Below are 23,062 nucleotides of genomic sequence, written 5' to 3'. Positions count from 1 at the left end.
CCAGCTCGATCAGTCAGCATGTAAGGGGTTCAATGACTGCCTGTGTCCCCCGCCGCCGATCAGACACCATGTAAGGGGTTCAATGACTCTGCCTGTGTCTCCCATCGCCGATCAGTCTGCATGTAAGGGGTTCAATGACTCTGCCGGTGTCTCCCACCGCCGATCAGTCACCATGTAAAGGGTTCAATGACTCTGCCTGTGTCCCCTGCCGCCGATCAGGCAGCATGTAAGGGGTTCAATGACTGCCTGTGTCCCCCGCCTCCGATCAGTCAGCATGTAAGGGGTTCAATGACTGCCTGTGTCCCCCGCCTCCGATAAGTCAGCATGTAAGGGGTTCAATGACTGCCTGTGTTTCCCAGCGCTGATCAGGCAGCATGTAAGGGGTTCAATGACTCTGCCTGTGTCCCCCGCCGCCGATCAGGCAGCATGTAAGGGGCTAAATGACTGCCTGTGTCCCCCGCCTCTGATCAGTCAGCATGTAAGGGGTTCAATGACTGCCTGTGTCCCCGGCCTCTGATCAGTCAGCATGTAAGGGGTTCAATGACTGCCTGTGTCCCCCGCCTCTGATCAGTCAGCATGTAAGGGGTTCAATGACTGCCTGTGTCCCCGGCCTCTGATCAGTCAGCATGTAAGGGGTTCAATGACTGCCTGTGTCCCCCGCCTCCGATCAGTCAGCATGTAAGGGGTTCAATGACTGCCTGTGTCCCCCGCCTCTGATCAGTCAGCATGTAAGGGGTTCAATGACTGCCTGTGTCCCCGGCCTCCGATCAGTCAGCATGTAAGGGGTTCAATGACTGCCTGTGTCCCCCGCCTCTGATCAGTCAGCATGTAAGGGGTTCAATGACTGCCTGTGTCCCCGGCCTCCGATCAGTCAGCATGTAAGGGGTTCAATGACTGCCTGTGTCCCCCGCCTCCGATCAGGCAGCATGTAAGGGGTTCAGTGACTCTGCCTGTGTCTCCCATCGCCAATCAGTCTGCATGTAAGGGGTTCAATGACTCTGCCTGTGTCCCCTGCCGCCGATCAGGCAGCATTTAAGGGGTTCAATGACTGCCTGTGTCCCCCACCTCCGATCAGTCAGCATGTAAGGGGTTCAATGACTGCCTGTGTCCCCCGCCTCCGATCAGGCATGTAAGGGGTTCAATGACTCTGCCTGTGTCCCACGCCGCCGATCAGGCAGCATGTAAGGGGTTCAATGACTCTGCCTGTGTCCCCCGCCACTGATCAGGCAGCATGTAAGGGGTTCAATGACTGCCTGTGTCCCCCGCCTCCGATCAGTCAGCATGTAAGGGGTTCAATGACTGCCCGTGTCCCCCCGCCTCCGATCAGTCAGCATGTAAGGGGTTCAATGACTGCCCGTGTCCCCCACCGCCGATCAGGCAGCATGTAAGGAGTTCAATGACTGCCCGTGTCCCCCGCCTTTGATCAGTCAGCATGTAAGGGGTTCAATGACTGCCCGTGTCCCCCGCCTCCAATCAGTCAGCATGTAAGGGGTTCAATGACTGCCTGTGTCCCCCGCCTCCGATCAGTCAGCATGTAAGGGGTTCAATGACTGCCTGTGTCCCCCACCGCCGATCAGGCAGCATGTAAGGAGTTCAATGACTGCCCGTGTCCCCCGCCTTTGATCAGTCAGCATGTAAGGGGTTCAATGACTGCCCGTGTCCCCCGCCTCCAATCAGTCAGCATGTAAGGGGTTCAATGACTGCCTGTGTCCCCCGCCTCCGATCAGTCAGCATGTAAGGGGTTCAATGACTCTGCCTGTGTCCCACGCCGCCGATCAGGCAGCATGTAAGGGGTTCAATGACTCTGCCTGTGTCTCGCCTGTGTCTCCCACCGCCGATCAGGCAGCATGTAAGGGGTTCAATGACTCTGCCTGTGTCTCCCACCGCCGATCAGGCAGCATGTAAGGGGTTCAATGACTCTGCCTGTGTCCCCTGCCGCCGATCAGTTAGCATTTAAGGGGTTCAATGACTCTGCCTGTGTCCCCCGCCTCCGATCAGGCAGCATGTAAGGGGTTCAATGACTCTGCCTGTGTCCCCTGCCACCGATCAGGCAGCATTTAAGGGGTTCAATGACTGCCCGTGTCCCCCGCCTCCGATCAGTCAGCATGTAAGGGGTTCAATGACTCTGCCCGTGTCCCCCGCCTCCGATCAGTCAGCATGTAAGGGGTTCAATGACTGCCTGTGTCCCCCGCCGCTGATCAGGCATGTAAGGGGTTCAATGACTCTGCCTGTGTCTCCCACCGCCGATCAGGCAGCATGTAAGGGGTTCAATGACTCTGCCTGTGTCCCCCGCCGCCGATCAGTTAGCATTTAAGGGGTTCAATGACTCTGCCTGTGTCCCCCGCCTCCGATCAGGCAGCATGTAAGGGGTTCAATCACTGCCTGTGTCCCCCGCCTCCGATAAGTCAGCATGTAAGGGGTTCAATGACTGCCTGTGTCTCCCACCGCTGATCAGGCAGCATGTAAGGGGTTCAATGACTCTGCCCGTGTCCCCCGCCTCCGATCAGTCACCATGTAAGGGGTTCAATGACTCTGCCCGTGTCCCCCACCTCCGATCAGTCAGCATGTAAGGGGTTCAATGACTGCCTGTGTCCCCCGCCGCCGATCAGGCAGCATGTAAGGGGTTCAATGACTCTGCCTGTGTCTCCCACCGCCGATCAGGCAGCATGTAAGGGGTTCAATGACTCTGCCCGTGTCCCCCGCCTCCGATCAGGCAGCATGTAAGGGGTTCAATGACTCTGCCCGTGTCCTCCGCCTCCGATCAGGCAGCATGTAAGGGGTTCAATGACTCTGCCCGTGTCCCCCGCCGCCGATCAGGCAGCATGTAAGGGGTTCAATGTCTGCCCGTGTCCCCCCCCTCCGATCAGTCAGCATGTAAGGGGTTCAATGACTCTGCCCGTGTCCCCCGCCGCCGATCAGGCAGCATGTAAGGGGTTCAATGTCTGCCCGTGTCCCCCCCCCTCCGATCAGTCAGCATGTAAGGGGTTCAATGTCTGCCCGTGTCCCCCCCCTCCGATCAGTCAGCATGTAAGGGGTTCAATGACTCTGCCCGTGTCCCCCGCCTCCGATCAGGCAGCATGTAAGGGGTTCAATGACTCTACCCGTGTCCCCCGCCGCCAATCAGGCAGCATGTAAGGGGTTCAATGACTGCCTGTGTTCCCCGGCTGCCGATCCTGTCCGTGTCCCGCTGTGTCCTGCCGACCGCTCGGCATGTAAGGGGTCAGTTGAAGTCAGCTACATGATCGGCTGCAGCAGCTCGGTGATTGGCTTGTTGTGCCTTAAACCGGCACATGCGCAGTTGCTTGAGGGAATACCGCTTTTCATGGGATACTCGTGTTGCCGGCTCCGTGCAGACTCCAGTCTCCGGCTCTTCCCCCTCTCTCCGCTCTCCCTATAGGATCTCACATGCCACTGACTGCAGGGAGGGGCGATCGGTTACCCGGCTAGAGAACTGCGGAGAGAGGAGAGGACCGAGCATCATCCGTGTGAGCCGGGAGGAGGCTCCGGTGATCGGTGAGGCTGCAGTGTCGGTGTCCCCGGGATGTGACATCCTCCTCCTCTGGTAAGTCCTCCTCGCCCGCAGCCTTCTCCGGGGCCCCGGGCCGCCCTCCATCACCAGTCCTGACAGTGCCAGGACTGCGGTGTGCCCGTACATGGCCGGAGCCGGCAAGTTGCATGTTCAGCCGTCCTTGTGATCGGTGATACGTCCTGGGATCGCTGGAGCGGTGAAGTTTATGGGATCACTGCGGTCAGACACGGGGCCCCCGGTGCCGCATGACAGCCCTGCTGAAATCCGACCACCCACTGCACTTTGCTGAAACACTTCTCAGCCCACACCGGTGACGTCATTGGTGCCTGCAAAGTGAGCATAGTGCTGGTGATGACGTCATGGCTCTGGCTGAATTCCGATGAAGGCTGTGTAGGTCCCCCCCTCTATAGGGTGTCATCAATCTGTATTACCCGACACCCAATCACACAGCTCTGGACCAAATCCTGCAATGCCAGAAGCAGATCGGTACTTGAATCTGATCACCCCAGAGGGAGAGTTTATTGGGATTGATGGGAGCTTTAGAAGTGAATGTTTTGTGTGTTTGTGGAAGTTGTCAGCAATGGTGTGTTGTTTGTAAATAGTGGAGACCATGTCAAGTACAGAGCGAGATTTAAAGGGGGATTCCAGGAATTCTCTTTGGGGTAGGTTCACACTGGTGTGGGTCAGGAGCGCTCCCAGGATTGCAAATGTTCATGGGCTGCAGGATCTGAGCAGACTCACGGGGGGGGGGGGGGGGGTGTCCATTATTTCCTAATAGCGCCCATTCATCAGTAAATGGAGCGCACGTGTCAGATCACATAGTGCTGCAGCTGTATGCAACTTGGTGCGGCGCAGGTTTAAATAATAGGGACTTCTTTATTTATTTTGTTATAATAATAAGGACTTCTTTATTTATTTTGTTTATTGTAATAATAGGGACTTCTGTTGCTGCGTTTCTAGGGGTGGGACAGCCCAGTGAAATGAATAGTCTGCCTACACACAGCACACAGATGTGTCATCCTGGCCCTCTTGGCAACACATTGGTCCAGCTTGGCACAATGTAATTATCCATTTCTTATATCTGGATAACAGCTGGGGATGCTGAATACCGCGCTACATAAGTGATCACTGCTATCTTCCAGATGCTGCTTGAGCAACTTCCCCCTCTGGATAGTGAGCACAGGGGTCACTCGCTCTGTCCCACCACCATTCAGAGGACAACTTGCCATTTTTTTTTTCCCAATCAATACAAGGATGTCTCTAATTAGACAAGGTGGAAATGGTAGGTGGATGATGTCGCAATTTGCCCTCCTCCAATCAGAGATAGTATACAGTGGGGAAAATAATTATTTGTTCCCCTGCAGATTTTGTAAGTTTGCCCACCTACAGAGAATTGAAGGGTCTATACTTTTTTATCATGGATGTATTTTAACCGCCTCCTGCCCGCCATATATGAAATGAACGGACGCAAGGTGGTTCTCTTGTTCTGGGAGGATGCCAAATGACGTCCTTCCACTCTAATCTCGCGTGGCGCGGCGATCGGTGGTGCGCTGTCTCCATGGGACACAGTAGATCACCGGAAAGAGCTGATGACTTCGGCTCGGTCATGTGATCAGCTGTGTCCAATCACAGCTGATTGCATGTAAATAAGGAAATGCCGGTTATCGGCATTTCTCTCCTTACGAGCTGTCACGCTGACCGCCCGTGAGGAGAGGAGAGCCGGCAATCGGCATCCCTCAGAGGAGATATCTTCACTGATCATCAGGGCACTGATGATCATTGCCACCTGTCATTGCCCATCAATGCCACATATCAGTGCCTACCAGTGCACATCAATGCCACATATCAGTGCCAGTCAGTTCCGCTTATCTGTGCTAGTCAGTGCCGCCTATCAGTGCCATATATAAATACTGCCTGTCATTGCCCATCAGTGCCACCTACCAATGCCTCCTCAGTGCGCCTATCAGTGCCCATCACTACAGCCTCATTAGCGCACATCAGTGAAGAAGAAAAATTACTCATTTGCAAAATTTTATAACAGACATTAAGAAAACTTTTTTTTTTTTTTTTTTTTTTTTTTTCAAAATTTTCAGTTGTTTTTGGTTTGTTTATCAAAAAATAAAAAAACCCAGTGGTGATTACCACCAAAAGAAAGCTCTATAAAAAATATATATATCATATGGATACAGTGTTGCATGACCGTGCAATTGTCATTCAAAGTGCAACAGCACTGAAAATTGGCCTGGGCAGGAAGGGGATAAAAGTACCTGGTAGGCAAGTGGTTAAATAATGGAGACAGAATATCAACCAAAAATCCAGAAAAAAACACCTGATACAAATGTTATAAATTGAGTTGCAGTTCAGTGAGTAAAATAAGTATTTGATCCCCAAGCAAAACATGACTTAGTACTTGGTGGAGAAACCCTTGTTGGCAAGCACAGAGGTAAGACATTTCTTGTAGTTGGTTACCCGGTTTGCACAAATCTCAGGAGGGATTTTGGTCCACTCTTCTTTACAGATCTTCTCTATATCCTTAAGGTTTCTTGGCTGTTGCTTGGCAACTCGAAGTTTCATCTCCCTCCATAAATGTTATATAGGATTAAGGTCTGGAGGCTGGCTAGGCCACTCCATTAATGTGTTTCTTCTTGAGCTACTCCTTTGTTGCCTTGGTGGTATGTTTTGGGTCATTGTCATGCTGGAAGTTCCATCCACGACCCATCTTCAGTGTTCTGGCTGAAGGAAGAATGTTCTCATCCAAGATTTTAGAATACATGGCCCCGTCCATGGGCCCCTCAATGCGGCAAAGTTGGCCTGTACCTTTTACAGAGAAACAGCCCCAAAGCATGACTGTAGGGATGGTGTTCTTAGGGTCATAGTCAGCATTTTTCTTTCTCCAAACAAGATGAGTCGGGTTAATGCCAAAGAGCTCAATTTTAGTCTCCTCTGACCCCACCCCCCTATGTTAATTGTCCAGGACAAATCACTGGAATGGAATCGGAAGATCCTCATCCTCAGCAGGCATCCAGATATAAGAAATAGATAATTACATCAAGCCTAGCTGGACCAAAATAAGTTGGCAACAAAGATAATTCCTGGAGTTCCTTTTAAACTTGTGAAGGTCCAGTCAAAATTAAAAAAAAAAAAAAAAAAATCAGCAGCAGAACAACTTCCGATAGCCTAGGTGATTGCATCGGAAGTGGGAGCGGGTACATGTCAAATTCAGGTACCCCCCATGCCCCAAAGGTGCCAATCTTTAACTGGGAGCAGGGGATGAAGCCTTAAAGCGGAACGTCCCCTTTTGGGTGGAGCTCTACTTTAACATTTTGGCATTCAAGTGTACTAAACTTGGTACTGATCAAAACTACCTTTGTACTTTTACATATGCTGGATGATGAGCTCTTAAAGAAGAGCTCCAGGCTCCCCCAAAAATTCAAAGTTCGCAGCTACAAATACTGTCGCGGCTAATTTTTAATATAAAGACACTTACCTGTCTAGGGATCCAGCAATGTCCTCACCTGTGACAATTTTTCAATTAACTTTGGGTACAAGAGCCCACTTATGTAGTAAGGGAAACTGGAAGTGAAGCCTTGCAGCTTCACAGCTGGTTTCCTACTGTGCATGCGTGAAGTGTGCTGCGCTTTGTGACCTGCAAAGTGTCTTAGAAGGCTGTGGAGGAAAGAAGAGGGGCTGAACTTCTGGCTCAGATCACCATGGTGCATCTGACCGGAAGTGGGAGCAGGTACCTGTCAAAACCAGGTACTTGCTCTGCCCAACCCCTGCCCAAGAAAGTGCCAAATGGGGAGGTGGCAACGAGGAGGCAGATAAGCGGATCTTCCCCTTTTGGGTGAATGTCAGCTTTAAACCACACCCAATAGCTTGGTGCTAAACCTATCGCTTTAAGTTTCCCAAAAAAGTCACATTTATTCATGTCATGAGTGATAACTGTCACAGTTGCTTGTGCTCCATACCATAATTGATCATGTGAGCAGCACCATGACAACTACAGATCAGAGGCTATGATGGCCACTTTCTTTGTTGTAAAGGATAGAAGGGTTTAGTTCTGTGTCAGGCTAGGTCCACACCTACTCTTTTTGTGGTGTGTTATGCAGAAAAGCCCTACAGTCCATTTAATATGATTTCCTATGGGTGAAGTTTACATCTCCATGTTTTCAGCCGGACTGTTTTTTTGGAAAAGGTTAGAGGATTTCAAACGCAAAACGGTGCTTTTTGGTTCAAAATACTTCAATGGAGATGCTGCAGAAATACATGGAAGTGTGCTTTTGACGCATTTTGCATTTTTAATATGCCCAGCAACAGGTTGGCCAAAAATAACCATTAATATGCGTAAAAAAAAAATACACCAAAAACACGTATGCAAAAAGCACTGCATAGGTGTGAACCTAGCCTTAAAGTGTTACTAAACCCACAATATTAAAAAAGGTCTGCATATGCAGTAAAGCATGCTTGTTATACTCACTGGGAACCTAAGGGGTTAATCCCCTGCATTGTGTAAAAAGACTGTTTGATCCTGACTTCTCTGGTCCTCCCCTTCTTCCAGTGCCCCCCTCTTATCTCCTGATAAGACATATTGTGTGGAGTCACTCTGCACATGCTCAGTTTGGTGTTTATTGCTAGAGGTTGTTTTTTTTCCTTAGTAGAGTGCACGTGAGCAGCACAGGGCCAATCAGCACTGTCCAGACAGAGGTCAGGGGTTCTGCATCCTCCTAGAGCAGAAAGAAAACTCCTTCTACAAGCTTTAACCAGTGCTTGGCTGGACACTGATAGAAGTCACAAGACTGCTCTAACTGCTGATGAGAAAAGGTATTCTCTAATCCTCCCCTTCTTCCAGTGCCCCCCTCTTATCTCCTGATAAGACATATCGTGTGGTGTCACTCTGTACATGCTCAGTTTGGTTTGTATTGCTAGAGAGGTTTTGTTTTTTTTTTCTTGGGAGAGTGCATGTGATCAGCACAGGGCCAACCAGCACTGTCCAGACAGAAGTCAGGGGTTCTACATCCTCCTAGAGCAGAACAAAAACTCCTCCGACAAGCTTTAACCAGTGCTCAGCTGAACACTGATAGCAGTCACAAGACTGCTCTAATTGCTGATGAGAAGAGGTATTTAGCAGTTTATATTTCCTAAAATAATTGCATTTTCATGTTGTGTGTACTGTGGGAGACCAGATATAGTGAATGCAGGGTCCTGGGTTTAGTATCACTTTAATATAAAGTGAACCTTTGAGGAATACAGGAGCTGCCATTGATAACTTTTGTTTTAGGTAACCCTATCACTGTTTGTTGCGGTGCCCTGCAATGTGCTGTAAATACATAGGGTTGCATCAATCACTCCCTATCACATACACACAGGAGAGGACAGCCTCCACTTTTCTTCACCTATGATAGGGAGAGAATATATGTGACAGCACAAACTCTGTCCATGAGGACAAAGTCTTCACTAATATAATCAATTAAGAGGAAGGCAGAGATTTAGATTTTTCCAAATGCCCAACTTGGCTGGTTGTCTCTAATAGGGTCACTCTCCACTTGCATGACGCCCCCTTTTTACTATGGACATGAACTGCTGTGCCATATTTCCCTTACAGTGACCCTTTCAGATTAAATATTTATTTATTTTTGCAGTCTGACCATTCAGATATAACATTTCTTAGAGATCACCGTTCTCTTACAAAGAATTCGATAAAGCAAGTGTTCCGACTACATCAGCTATATATGACCCCTAATGTTACTATATATTTATTTACCCTCAAAATCAATTCATAGTGATTCCTCCCCAAGTAAATATAAGTATAAACATAAGAAACAGATATAACAGGCTTCAAGCCAGTGCTGGTGTGTCTGTATCTACTAAATCTTGAATATACACAATAAATAATAAAATAACAAAATATATTCGTTCATATTAAAAAAGCATCGACCAAAAAAAAACAACCCCAATAAAAATAAAATACATGCTAGCAGAGCCTTCCCATGTCGGTGAAATAACTCTAGCTGACAAATAACTCTGAGATCGCTACGTCATTAATCCATCCTGCGTGCCTGATGAATACATCCAATTACAATGTATTCAAACAAAGTACCACAGCAGTGCTTATTAAGTTAATAATAAGGTCCGGCGCCAAATACTAACTCCATCAATGTGAAGGAAGCAAAGTAGATTTGTTGATTTTGAGCTGACCGTGTACTTCTCAAATTTAATTTGGTTTCTGATGAACTGGCCTAAATTTGCTTTGTAGGTGGCCCTGTTAGCCCCCTCTTGGCCAACATTCTTCAATCAAAAAATCATGAAAATCGTTTTTAAAAATGAAAGGAGCCAGGTGGAAAATTGTTGAACAGCGGGTGCATCCAATCAGATGAAGTCACCGATGCTGTTTGTCATACAATATCTGCAGTGGTAGATCTGTCCATCTACTCTGGGGGTCAGCAACCAGTAGATCTTGGCCCGGTGACTGGTAGAATTCGGTCTGGGCTTGCTGACGTCAGAGTGCAATGCAGAGAGACTACGCGTCAAGTTGGAGCAAGAGCCGCACAAGTTGATGACTCCTCTGTAGTGCTACTCTTGTGCCCTGTCATGGTTGGAGGGTGTAGCACCTGCCAAGCATGACCCATTCAAGTGAATGAGAACGCTCTGCAATTGCCCTGCAGCCTTGTACAGTACAGTAAACAAGGGGTTAAACAGGCAGCGGCATGTTGCTTTCTCACCACCTGATTTAGTCCTTGGACCCTGCACAAGCATACTTGCAGAGTGGCCATTTACTTGAATTAGTCTCGATTAACAGGCGGTACCACCCACCAAAAGCAACAGGAGATGTAATTTTTGCCACGGCATGTGTACACCTTTGACTGCTGCCTCAGCAGTTAAAGGGGGTGGGGATTTGGTGGCGGAAAAACCATGATTCAACGGCAGTGTTTTACCACCCCCCAACTTTACAAGTGAACAATCCCTTAGGGTACTGTTGCCCATTACAACGAAGGGTTCATTCACAGTTGCAGTAGTATTGCTGCTCCTCTGCAAAGCAATCCCAGTCTGTTTGACAGGTGGCGAGGAGTCGTTATGTTGCCTCATCACCTGATTTAAACCCATGATTGTATAATGGTAGTACAGCCATTAGAAGTTTAAATCAGTTGTGAGGAGGCAACACTGTGCCCGGTGATCTTTGACTTCTCCCATGTTGTTCAGGTAGATCTCCATCTCGTTAAGGTTGCCTACCACTGATCTACACTGTATAGTGTGGGTGGAGAAATCTACTAGTAATTTTTTTTTGAGTGACATACAGAACTTTTATATGGGCTCAGCACACTAAAGTGGAACTAAACCCTCCTATTATTTCAGCCAAGGAAGCTGTCATCTTAGCCTCTGTTTGAACTGCAACTGCCATGGTGCTGCACATGTGATCAGCGATGACTCCAGACATTTGATGGTTTGACAGTTTGGTTGAGCACACAAGCAGAATTGACAGTTAAATTTGCAGCATGCTGGGAGTGTAACTGTGTTGTTGTGTTTTTTTTTTTTTTTTTTTTTTTTTTTTTAAACTGTTAAATCAATGGTTTTAGTTCCGGTTTAAGAAGACTGGCACCACTCCTCCCCCATTCTGCTTGAAGGTGGTGCCGTTGTTGAGGTGGTCTTCTGTCTTAAATATCTATCAGTACACACCTCTAATAATGTGATCGGGAGCACCAGTGCAGCCAGCCTAGTGAAAGAAGCTGACTGATGCCTTTACCTTTCGGGGAGGCTGAAGTACGCTGGCCTTGGCACTTCAGCCCTCATTTACTTTTATAATTGTGTGCTGGAGAGTATTCCTGCCTCCTGCATCACTGATGAATAGTAACTGCTCTGCTGCTGACAGCCACTGCAGCTGCTGGTAAAGACGGCCTTCAGGATTACTGGCATTAGTCTGCCAAGCATGTTCTATTTCAAATGCTGCTTTGTGCATGGATATACCCAGTCTGTGTGGACAGTATGGTCAACTGCTGACTTGGCTCCATCCACAAGCAGCTTAACTCTTTAATAAGAAACAGAAGTTGAATCCAATGCAGACAAGTGCAGTACAGGAGATGTTTTCTTTTCTTAACCGCTTCCCTGTCGCCCTATAGTAGGACTACTGCTACAGGGCTGCGCAAAATCACGTGTGTGTGTTAGTATATGTGTGTGTGTTTTTATTTATTTATATATATATATATATATATATATATATATATATATATATATATTCTGTGTTTGTGTAATAAATAAATAAATAAAAATATATATTATGCAACTAGGCATGCCAATCACCAGGTCCTAGACGGATATTCCCTTCCGGCACAGGTCTCTCTCCTGCCAGCAAGGACATGCTGTCTTGTATTTCTTTGCACAGCAGAAAAATCCAAAATAGCATGTCTCCAAGGTAAAACACGGCACACAGTTAACCCTTTGATCGCCAAAAAGTCAACCCTTTCCTGCCCAGTGTCATTAGTACAGTATCAGTGCTTTTTATTAGCACTGATCACTGTATTAGTGTCACTGGGGATGTCACTGGCAGTTCTCACCCAGTGTCAGAATGCCTGCCACAGTCCCGCTATCCCGCTAAGTCGCTGATCGCCGCCATTACTAGATAAAAAAAAAAGAAAAAAAATTCAAAAAATAAAAATTCCAGTGTGTATATATACAGTCATGTGTAACTTTCATGTAAATCAATTAATTTACATGTATTGGGATTTTTTTTTTTTTTTTTTTTTTTTAAGCAAAGATATGCAGCAGAATACATTTTGCCTTAAATTTTTGACGAAATTTTGTTTTTTCAAAAAACCTTTTTACTGGACATGTTTAAGAGCAAAAAGTAATAAATATATTATATAATTTTTTTTTTGTTTGTTTTTAGCGCAAAAAATAAACAGAGGTGATCAAATGCCACCAAAAGAATTTCATTTCTGTACAGCATTGCATGACCACGCAATTGTCAGTTAAAGTAACGCAGTGCCGTATCACAAACAAATGGCCTGGTCAGGAAGGGGGATAAATCCTCCTGGAGGGCAAGTGGTTAAACAATGACTTGCCTAAGCCTTCTTCCTGCAAAGAACTAATACTAGCTGAGGCAACGTGGAAGAAACGGAGAGGGTGGCTAGTACTGAACTGGTGGGGAGGACAGAGGGAGTTACCAAATTACATAAATTGTAGCAATTTCTAAACCACCATTAGATGTCGGCATACATCTGAAGAATAGCAACCTGACACAATTCACTGCATCAGAAAAATATATAAAGGTGGGACAGAACAAACTATTATTTATATTTATAACAGTAGATGCAGGAAAACAGCCCTCCGTGTCCCATCCTGCTTATGGCTAGTTTATCCCCCTCCCTTCAAGTCAGAGGTTGTAGCATCAGGGCTAGAACCTCCAGGCTAAGGAACAGCTTCATTCCTGATTATTATTATACAGGATTTATATAGCGCCAGCAGTTTGCTCAGCGCTTTACAATATAACGGGAGACAATACAGTTCAATACAAGAGGGATAGGAGGGCCCTGCTCCTTGGAGCTTACAATCTAGGATTAACAAATTCTGCAATATACTGAATAACTGCTAATGATTCAAGCAGACAGGTACAGGTGGTTGTACACCACCAAGAAACCTATTTCTGTGCCTGGGAATCATAGGTGTTTGCATACAGTCGTGGCCAGCAGCCCGTACAGATGTAGGAGACCCATGTACGAAACGCGTTGGTAGGAGCTTGGGATTACACTAGTCAGTGTGGGTGTTTTTTTTTTTTTTTTTGCTAAAGTGGTATAAGATACAAAGTTGGTACTTCTAGGCAGATGAGAGATTCAAGCAAACTTCTGGGTCTGTCAGAGCTGCAACAGGTGGTTATATACACATGAAAAAGTGGTTTTATCTAGTGTTGGTTGTTGTATAAAACACTACCTGAAGAAATTGTTTAATTGTATTGCTGTAGAAATCTATATTGTAAAGCGCTGAGCAAACAGTTGGTGCTATATAAATCATGTATAATAATAAATGAAGTTTGCCACCATGATGGTGGATCTGAGGAGGAATTTTGGGGTGTAAAAGCACTTAGACCTTTGATAACAAAAAGGTAATTAAAGTGTTACTAAACCCGGGACCCTGCATTCACTGTAGCTGGTCTCCTACAGTAACACACTACATGGAAATGCAATTATTTTAGTAAATATTAACTGCTTAATACCTTTTCTCATCAGCTGTTAGAGCAGTCTTGTGACTTCTATCAGTGTTCAGCAGAGCACTGGTTAAAGCTTGTGGGAGGAGTTTTATTTCTGCTGTAGGAGGATGCAGAACCCCTGACCTGATCACATGCTCTCTCCCAAGGAAAAAAAAAACCCCTCTAGCAATACACACCAAACTGAGCATGTGCAGTGTGTCTTATTAGGAGATAAGAGGGGGACACTGAAAGAAAGTGAGGATCAGAGAAGGCAGAATCAAACAGCCTTTTCACACAATGCAGAGGATTAACCCCTCAGGTTCCACAGAGTATAACAAGCATGCTTTACTGCATATACAGACCGATTTTACTGTTGTGGGTTTAGTAACATTTTTGGCTCCATTGCGCAGTTCTGGAGACCATTGGTGTGGGGTGACACGTTTTGCTGTTTTTGAGTGTTTTTCACACTTTGTGATTATAAAAGGGAAAAGAACCCTCTTGATTCTTTGAAAGACTTTTACTACTTTGTATCCTTTCACTGCAATATTGTATATCTGTTTTGGTGCAGCAATTATTTATATTTCAGTACAGTTAGGTTTTTCTACTTGATTATTTGTTCTGTATACAGTACATTGGTGTTTAACACCTTTAATTTGAGCATAAATATTTTGTTACATTTTATTGTTAATATTGGGACTAATCCTGGGTTCATGCTTCTGCGGTGCGGCATATCATATGTGATTGCATTCCTGTGCAAATCGCATGTAAATTCTGTGCGGTGCAATTTGTATGGCTCAATTCGCACTGTATGCGCACCAAAAAGGTGCAGGGCCCTTTTTCTTTTTTTTTTTTTTTTGTTCACACTAGAATCGGATCACATGAGTATTCACACCCATGCAATCCGATTCTGCACCTCGCACCGCGTTTTGTGAACTGATTTTCGGGGTGTTGTTCACTTAACATACACACTCAGCAGTTTGCATGAACGGGGTGCGATTATGGTGCTTTTTGGCATTTGCACATAAACTGTTGTGAATTCCCCACCGTGTCAGTGTGAACCCGGGCTTTAGTGTTACTAAGCCCACAACAGTAAAGTTGGTCTGTATATGCAGTAAAGTATGCTTTTGTTCTATTCACTGTGGAACCTTCGGGTTAATTCTCCACATTGTGTAAAAAGGCTTCTCTGACCCTCCCCTTCTACTGTCCCCAAGCCATCTGCTGATAGTACAGAGCTCTAGGAGTCCCTCTGCACATGCTCAGTTTAGTGTGTATTGCTAGAGTGTGGTGTTTTTTTGTTTTTTTTGGGAGGGTGCATGTGATCTGCACAGGGCCAGTTGGCAATGTCCAGACAGAGGGTCAGGGGTTATGCAGCTTCATAGGACAGTCAGAGCAGAATGAAAACTGCCTTGGAAATGAAAACAAGCTTTAACAAGTGCTCAGCTGAACACTGATAGAAATAGAAGTCACAAGTCTGCTATATACTGCTGATGTGAAAAGGTATTTAGCAGTTTTATATTTACTACTATAATTGCATTTCTGTGTTGTGTGTTCTGCAGGAGACCAGATATAGTGAATGCAGGGTCCTGGGTTTAGTAACACTTTTAACTTTTATTTTGTTTCCTTCATGTACAACATGTTCTGGAATGGCAATAAAAATACTTCTAGCTAAACCACTGACAGGTAAATTGAATTACATTTAGTATATCATTACAATGGCATCTGAAAGTCAGTGGGATATATTAGGCAGTAAGTAAACATGTTCTCCCTGAAGTTAATGTGTTTAAAGCGGAAAATGGGCATCGCAGTTTATTGTATATGGGGCTGCATAGCTGCAGACCGGTCAGGTGCCCATGCTGACCTGTGTCCACAGCCAAAAGCATTTATATTGGTCACATTAGCATCAAAACTGGACCACAGAGCAATGGTAGAAGGTGGCCTGGTCTGATGAATCACATTTTCTTTTACATGATATGAATGGCAGGGTGTATGTAGGTCACTTGGGGAAGAGATGGCACAGAGATGCAGTATGGGAAGAAGGCAAGCCGGCAGAGGCAGTGTGATGCTTTTGGTAATGTTCTGCCGGGAATCCTTGGGTCCTTCCATTCATGTGGCTGTTATTTGACAAGTAAGTACATCCTTTCATGGCTGATATCCTAAAAATAAATCCAAATATTCTTTCCCAGGATCACCAGGTCACCACAATGATGTCGGATGAACTGGATGACAACTACAGTATGTTTATTGTGCAAGCATTAAACTAGAACACATGATCACAATGTCATTGACATTTTTATTGATTGCAAAAGTGAGTGAAATAGTCACCATTGTGCTAATTTGTTCCTTCATCAACCCGACACAAAGCGATATTAAACCCGACAACAATAATGTATTAAATTGCAATTTAAGATTTATTTATTTTAGGCTTTTTTTTTTTCATTAATAATATACAGGATTTATATAGCGCCAACAGTTTGCTCAGAGCTTTACAATATAACGGGAGACAAAACCGCAACAATACAGTTCAATACAAGAGGGTTAGGAGGGCTCTGATCCTTGGAGCTTACAATCTAAGGCTACGTTCACACTAGCGTTGTGTGCAGGCGACAGAGAGGCGTTTGGGAAGCGTTTTTACCGCTTCCCAAACGCCTCTGCCAATTCTGCACATTACAGCACATGGTGCTGTTCTAACGGGAGCGTTTGCATCGTGTTGCGTGGCGGCAAAACGGACGCCTCTGGTTGAGTCAGGAGGCGTTGAAGCCTCCTATTCTCGTCTATGGTGCCGCTCCGCAAATGCCCGGCCGGCGTTTGCGGGGTGTTTGCGGAGCGGTTGCGGGGCGTTTGCGGAGCGGTAACACCACTCAAACTGCATTTTAGGCGTTTGTGGGGTGTTAATGCTCGGCAAACTCATAGCAACTTCCGCTAAACCGTGCATGCGGCGTTTTCGGAGCGTTAAAAAACGCTCCGCAAACGCCGGTCCAACGCTTGCCAAACACTATAGGGGCGTTTGGCAAGCGTTGGTAAAACATCCAAGTGTGAACGAGCCCTAAGACAATGTATTAAATTGCAATTTTAAGATTTATTTATTTTTAAGCTTTTTTTTTTTTTTTCTTCACTTATTTTCAGCTGGTGATGCAGACAGTAAGTGTTGTTTTTCAAATTACTTTAACAGAATACTTCTCAGCAAAAGTGTCAGAGTGTTGAGGCAGACCATTTCCCACTGACATTTTATTTATGTAAAACCTTTATCCCAAAAGGTAAAAGTGAAACATTGTGCTGTAACTGTCTACAGAGTGTTAGCTGGAGTTCAGCTTTAATTTTAGTTATTCTAAATCTGCTATTTTAACATTCCCTTCCCCGCAGGCTGACAATGCTGCTGTCCAAAGGTGTCTGCTGTACTACTTCATCCAGAATGTAAATACCCTAAGATAGGAGGTGTGTGGCCAGATCACCAAATGAAATAAAGGGGGAAAAAAAGCTTAAAAAAATAAAACTAATGCAGCCACCACATCTAAGGACTGGTAAGCTGCAATATATTACATTTGTTTTTGGTTGCAATACCACTTTATTCTTATCCTGGTGTTGCGTTAAGATTTTATGCACACATGCATCATAACGTAAGGGGAATAAAACTCCTAAAGTAAAACTCATACGCTCACTATACTTTGATTCTGCTACTTTACGTAAAAGCTAAAATTGTATTAATCAGCAGATTTAGTAAACTTATGGGGATGGGCTGTCAGTGTCATCTATGGAGGTCAGTGGGACCATGCTGCAACCACAGGCCAAATGATTTGGTTTGTGACTTGGTATTTCAATATAAAATCCCCCTTGAGATTGGGGGGGGGGGGGGAAACACCCAACAGAAGTGCCTCCTGAATGCCTAAACTGCCACTCTGCCACCATCTGTAAAGCAATCCACCTCCCTTTTTTTTTTTCTTTTTTTTTTTCTTCTTCGCTTGCAAGGCTGGGGGAGTTTAGCTGCTGAGTGTAAGTTGTGGAGACTTATGAATATTTGGGGTATGAATGGGGGAGACCCTGCCAAGTAGCAGCATATGGGGCTTGCCCTAAGAGTGTGTGTGTGTGTGTGTGTGTGTGTGTAATATATAAAAATATATATATCTTGCATCTTAGTGGCTATATTATTACTTTTTCAAAGGTTTTTTTTTTGTTCACAATAGAGGGGGTGTTTTTTTGTAAGTTCAGAGCTGGCTAAAAATATTGTAAAGCTAGTTTCACACTAGCCTATTGTCTGAAAAGTGATCTGTAAGGGATTGCTTTTCAGAGTGTGGTTAAGCAGCTGCTGTTTGGTGTTCAGGATGAGATCCTGCCACCTCCTGGATGTGTGGTGTTTGTATTTTCTTTATTTTTCCCTTTTTGCCAAGTGGCAGTTTTAAATGGTCTGGCAAGGTCAACGAGTATTTATTTGTTGTGTGTTTTAAAAAAAAAAAAAAAAAAAAAAAGCACACTTTTAATGGAATATATAACAGAACAAGAGACCAAATAGGACAAGTTCATTGTGAGGGTTTGGGTTATGTAGGATTGCGTTTTGCACTGTTCACAGATGAACTAGGACAGATACACAGATGCTCTTTACAGGCTGTTTAGTGGAAGTGACATTTTCTAACAATGTATTAGTCTGTTGACCTCTCCCCAGAAACTGTTTCAATCCTTTTGTTGGCTCAGATTAATGGCTCTCTGTTGAACTTGGCACATAATGCCTACACTTGCTCTCCTGCTCCATAATACTTGACATATTACTCTTGATTTAATGTAGCATTTTACTCAGGCCTCAGTGATCCTAAGTAGCTGACCAGGTGTGTGCGTGTGTGTATGTATGTATGTCTCTATATATATATATATATATATATATATATATATATATATATATATATATATATATATACACAGTGGGGATCGAAAGTTTGGGCACCCCAGCTAAAAATTTGTATTAATGTGCATAAAGAAGCCAAGGAAAGATGGAAAAATCTCCAAAAGCCATCAAATTACAGATTAGACATTCTTATAATATGTCAACAAAAGTTAGATTTTATTTACATCATTTACACTTTCAAAATAACAGAGAAAAAAAAAAATGGTGTCTGCAAAAGTTTGGGCACCCTGCAGAATTTATAGCATGCACTGCCCCCTTTGCAAAGCTGAGACCTGCCAGTGTCATGGATTGTTCTCAATCATCGTCTGGGAAGACCAGGTGATGTCAAGCTCAAAGGTTTTAAGTGCCCAGACTCATCTGACCTTGCCCCAACAATCAGCACCATGGGTTCTTCTAAGCAGTTGTCTAGAAAACTGAAACTGAAAATAGTTGACGCTCACAAAGCAGGAGAAGGCTATAAGAAGATAGCAAAGCGTTTTCAGATGTCAATATCCTCTGTTCGGAATGTAATTAAGAAATGGCAGTCATCAGGAACAGTGGAAGTTAAAGCAAGATCTGGAAGACCAAGAAAAATATCAGACAGAACAGCTCGCAGGATTGTGAGAAAAACAATTCAAAACCCACGTTTGACTGCACGATCCCTCCAGAAAGATCTGGCAGACACTGGAGTTGTGGTACACTATTCCACTATAAGGAGATACTTGTACAAATATGGTCTTCATGGAAGAGTCATCAGAAGAAAACCTCTTCTATGTCCTCACCACAAAAATCATCGTTTGAACTTTGCAAATAAACATATAGACAAGCCTGATGCATTTTGGAAACAAGTTCTGTGGACCGATGAGGTTAAAATTGAACTTTTTGGCAGGAATGAGCAAAAATACGTTTGGAGAAGGGCACAGAATTTAATGAAAAGAACCTCTGTCCAACTGTTAAGCATGGGGTTGGATCAATCATGCTTTGGGGTTGTGTTGCAGCCAGTGGCACAGGGAACATCTCACGAGTAGAAGGAAAAATGGATTCAATAAAATTTCAGCAAATTTTGGATGGCAACTTGATGCCATCTGTGAAAAAGCTGAAGTTAAAGAGAGGATGGCTTCTTCAAATGGATAATGATCCTAAACACACCTCGAAATCCATGGGGGATTACATCAAGAGGCGTAAACTGAAGGTTTTGCCATGGCCTTCACAATCTCCTGACCTCAACATAATTGAAAATCTATGGATAGACCTTAAAAGAGCAGTGCGTGACAGACAGCCCAGAAATCTCAAAGAACTGGAAGACTTTTGTAAGGAAGAATGGGCAAAGATACCTCAATTAAGAATTGAAAGACTCTTGGCTTGCTACAAAAAGCGTTTACAAGCTGTGATACTTGCCAAAGGGGGCAGTACAAGATATTAACTCTGCAGGGTGCCCAAACTTTTGCAGACATTTTTTTGTTTTCGGTTATTTTGAAAGTGTAAATGATGGAAATAAAATCTAACTTTTGTTGACATATTATAAGAATGTCTAATCTGTAATTTGATGGCTTTTGGAGATTTTTCCATCTTTCCTTGGCTTCTTTATGCACATTTAATACAAATTTTTAGCTGGGGTGCCCAAACTTTCGATCCCCACTGTGTGTGTGTGTGTGTGTGTGTGTGTGTGTGTGTATATATATGTATGTATGTATGTATGTATATATATATATATATATATATATATATATATATATTTAATTTTTTTTTATTTATTTTTGCAGAAGTGAGTACACCCCTCAAATTTTTGTAAATATTTTATTATATCTTTTCATGTGACAACACTGAAGAAATGACACTTTGCTACAATGTGACGTAGTGAGTGTACAGCTTGTATAACAGTGTAAATTTGCTGTCCCCTCAAAATAACTCAACACACAGCCATTAATGTCTAGAAAGCTGGCAACAAAAGTGAGTACACCCCTAAGTGAAAATGTCCAAACTGGGTCCAATTAGCCATTTTCCCTCCCAGTGTCATGTGACTCGGTAATGTTACAAGGTATCAGGTGTGAATGGGGAGCAGGTGTGTTAAATTTGGTGTTATCGCTCGCGCACTCTCATACTGCTCACTGGAAGTTCAACATGGCACCTACATAAAGATGGCCTAGGCTATAAGAAGATTTCCAAGACTCTGAAACTAAGCTGCAGCACGGTGGCCAAGACCATACAGCAGTTTAACAAGACAGGTTCCACTCAGAACAGGCCTCGCCATGGTTGACCAAGGAAGTTGAGTGCATGTGCTCAGCGTCATATCCAGAGGTGGTCTTTGGGAAATAGATGTATGAGTACTGCCAGCATTGCTGCAGAGGTTGAAGGGGTGGGGGGTCAGCCTGTCAGGCTCAGACCATACGCCGCACACTGCATCAAATTGGTCTGCATGGCTGTCGTCCCAGAAGGAAGCCTCTTCCAAAGATGATGCACAAGAAAGCCCGCAAACCGTTTGCTAAAGACAAGCAGACTAAGGACATGGATTACTGGAACCATGTTCTGTGGTCTGATGAGACCAAGATAAATGTATTTGGTTCAGATGGTGTCAAGTGTGTGTCAGCAACCAGGTGAGGAGTACAAAGATGCATGGTGGTGAGAGTGTCATGGTATGGGGCTGCATGAGTGCTGCCGGCACTGGGGAGCTACAGTTCATTGAGGGAACCATGAATGCCAACATGTACTGTGACATACTGAAGCAGAGTATGATCCCCTCCCTTCGGAGACTGGGCCACAGGGAAGTATTCCAGCATAATGACCCCAAACACACCTCCAAGACAACCACTGCCTTGCTAAAGAAGCTGAGGGTAAAGGTGATGGACTGGCCAAGCATGTCTCCAGACCTAAACCCTATTGAGCATCTGTGGGGCATCCTCAAACGAAAGGTGGGGGAGCGCAAGGTCTTTAACATCCACCAGCTTCGTGATATCGTCATGGAGGAGTGGAAGAGGACTCCAGTCAACCTGTGAAGCTCTGGTGAACTCCATGCCCAAGAGGGTTAAGGCAGTGCTGGAAAATAATGGTGGCCACACAAAATATTGACACTTTAGGCTCAATTTGGACATTTTCACTTAGGGGTGGACTCACTTTTGTTGCCAGTGGTTTAGACATTAATGGCTGTGTGTTGAGTTATTTTGAGGGGACAGCAAATTTACACTGTTATACAAGCTGTACACTCACTACTCATCTGATGGATGTGTCTGGGTTTGGAGGTTACCAGAAGGGTACTTGCCTGACCGCATTGTGCCAAGTGTAAAGTTTGGCGGAAGAGGGGTTATGGTGTGGGGGTTTTCTCTGGGGTTGGGCTTGGCCCCTTAGTTCCAGTGAAGGGAACTCCTTAAGGCGTCGGTTTACCAAGACATTTTGGACAATTTCATGCTCCCAACTTTGTGGGAACAGTTTGGGGATGGCTCCTTCCTGTTCCAACATAACTGCGCAACAGAGATTTCTCTTCACTCCCTGTCCTGATGCAGAAAGGCGTAAAAAACATAGAGGCTCTAACTGCCTACCTATTCTATCCAAAATCAAATTTAGACTGGTCCTCCCTTGCAGTGGGGTTGCATGTCTATGCCTAGGGCACCGGGAAAAGCAGTTTTACTTCTCTAATCCCCCACACTGCTAGACCAGATTTTGCAGCCTCTTCTCACTTATTCTCCTGCAGTCTAAGGCCAAGCCTGATGCAGGGACCATAGCCCTACACTCAACATAGGGACACCAAAGGATAGTCCACTGCTAGAGTGTAGTGGAGCACTGTCTGCCAGGGGAGTAGAGAATGATTTTAAAAGTGTGTGTGTGGTGGGTTCCCCCCCCCCCCTTACCCTAGACTAAATAGTGCACCCTGCAGTGTCGGCGCAGCCCCACTGCAAGAAAGGACTTTGTTTTCGCAAAAGTTTTTGGCTTTAAGTATTGGTTGGAATTTGGCATTAACCCTTCACTGACAAATTGTCCGTAATGGAAAGTCTTGAGACCCTGACCCTTCCTGACTCAGAAAGTGCTGAAGCCATTCATCATGTGGGTCAGCTAACTGGCATTTTCAAAAATGGAAGCCTTTGTAGTCTTCTAAGCACTTTTTTTTTTTTTACCACAGTGCACATAGGTTTAAACACTTGTCAAGCCCCCTATTTGGATGAAGAAGCACTTCTCTTCCATGAGCAGTCAAACGCTTTCTCAGAATGGGGTCTAGTCAAGAAGAACAATGGAAATAAATCGATGGTCAGCATCAAAAGCAGCCAGATGTTGTTTCAGTGTTCATTGTGTAGCTGTGCGTATAAATGAAGTCTCCCTTTCAGTCCCTGCATCTGAAGGCTGGCCAAGCAGGAAGAACGCACACCAGCTGCTCAGTCTGACTGTGTGCTCAGGGCCTATGAAAATCCGTCCAGAAGTGTGTCTGTTTATTTTCTTAAAGTGTATATAAACCCTAAATTTAATGTTTTGGATTTGACATCATGACTCACTGCATGCAGTT

At 44.8% G+C, this 23,062-nt stretch overlaps 1 protein-coding gene across 5 annotated transcripts in view; it reads left to right on the top strand.

Annotated features, from left to right (window-relative positions):
- The first annotated feature begins 3,317 nt into the window (after positions 1 to 3,317).
- Positions 3,318 to 23,062, top strand: part of OSBPL6 (oxysterol binding protein like 6) — a 315,980-nt gene continuing 296,235 nt past the window's right edge. For all 5 annotated transcript variants that reach the window (XM_089690437.1, XM_089690436.1, XM_089690434.1 and 2 more), the window contains exon 1: positions 3,318 to 3,562. The gene's annotated coding sequence lies outside the window, so the exon portion shown is untranslated. The remainder of the gene's footprint in view (positions 3,563 to 23,062) is intronic.

The sequence above is a fragment of the Staurois parvus genome, unplaced genomic scaffold (assembly GCF_062004578.1).
Source record: "Staurois parvus isolate SC_StPar_1 unplaced genomic scaffold, SC_StPar_1.0 ptg000530l, whole genome shotgun sequence".
Lineage (NCBI taxonomy): Eukaryota > Metazoa > Chordata > Amphibia > Anura > Ranidae > Staurois > Staurois parvus.
The sequence above is the reverse complement of the archived record's forward strand: the minus strand, read 5'-3'. Positions and strand labels throughout refer to the sequence as shown.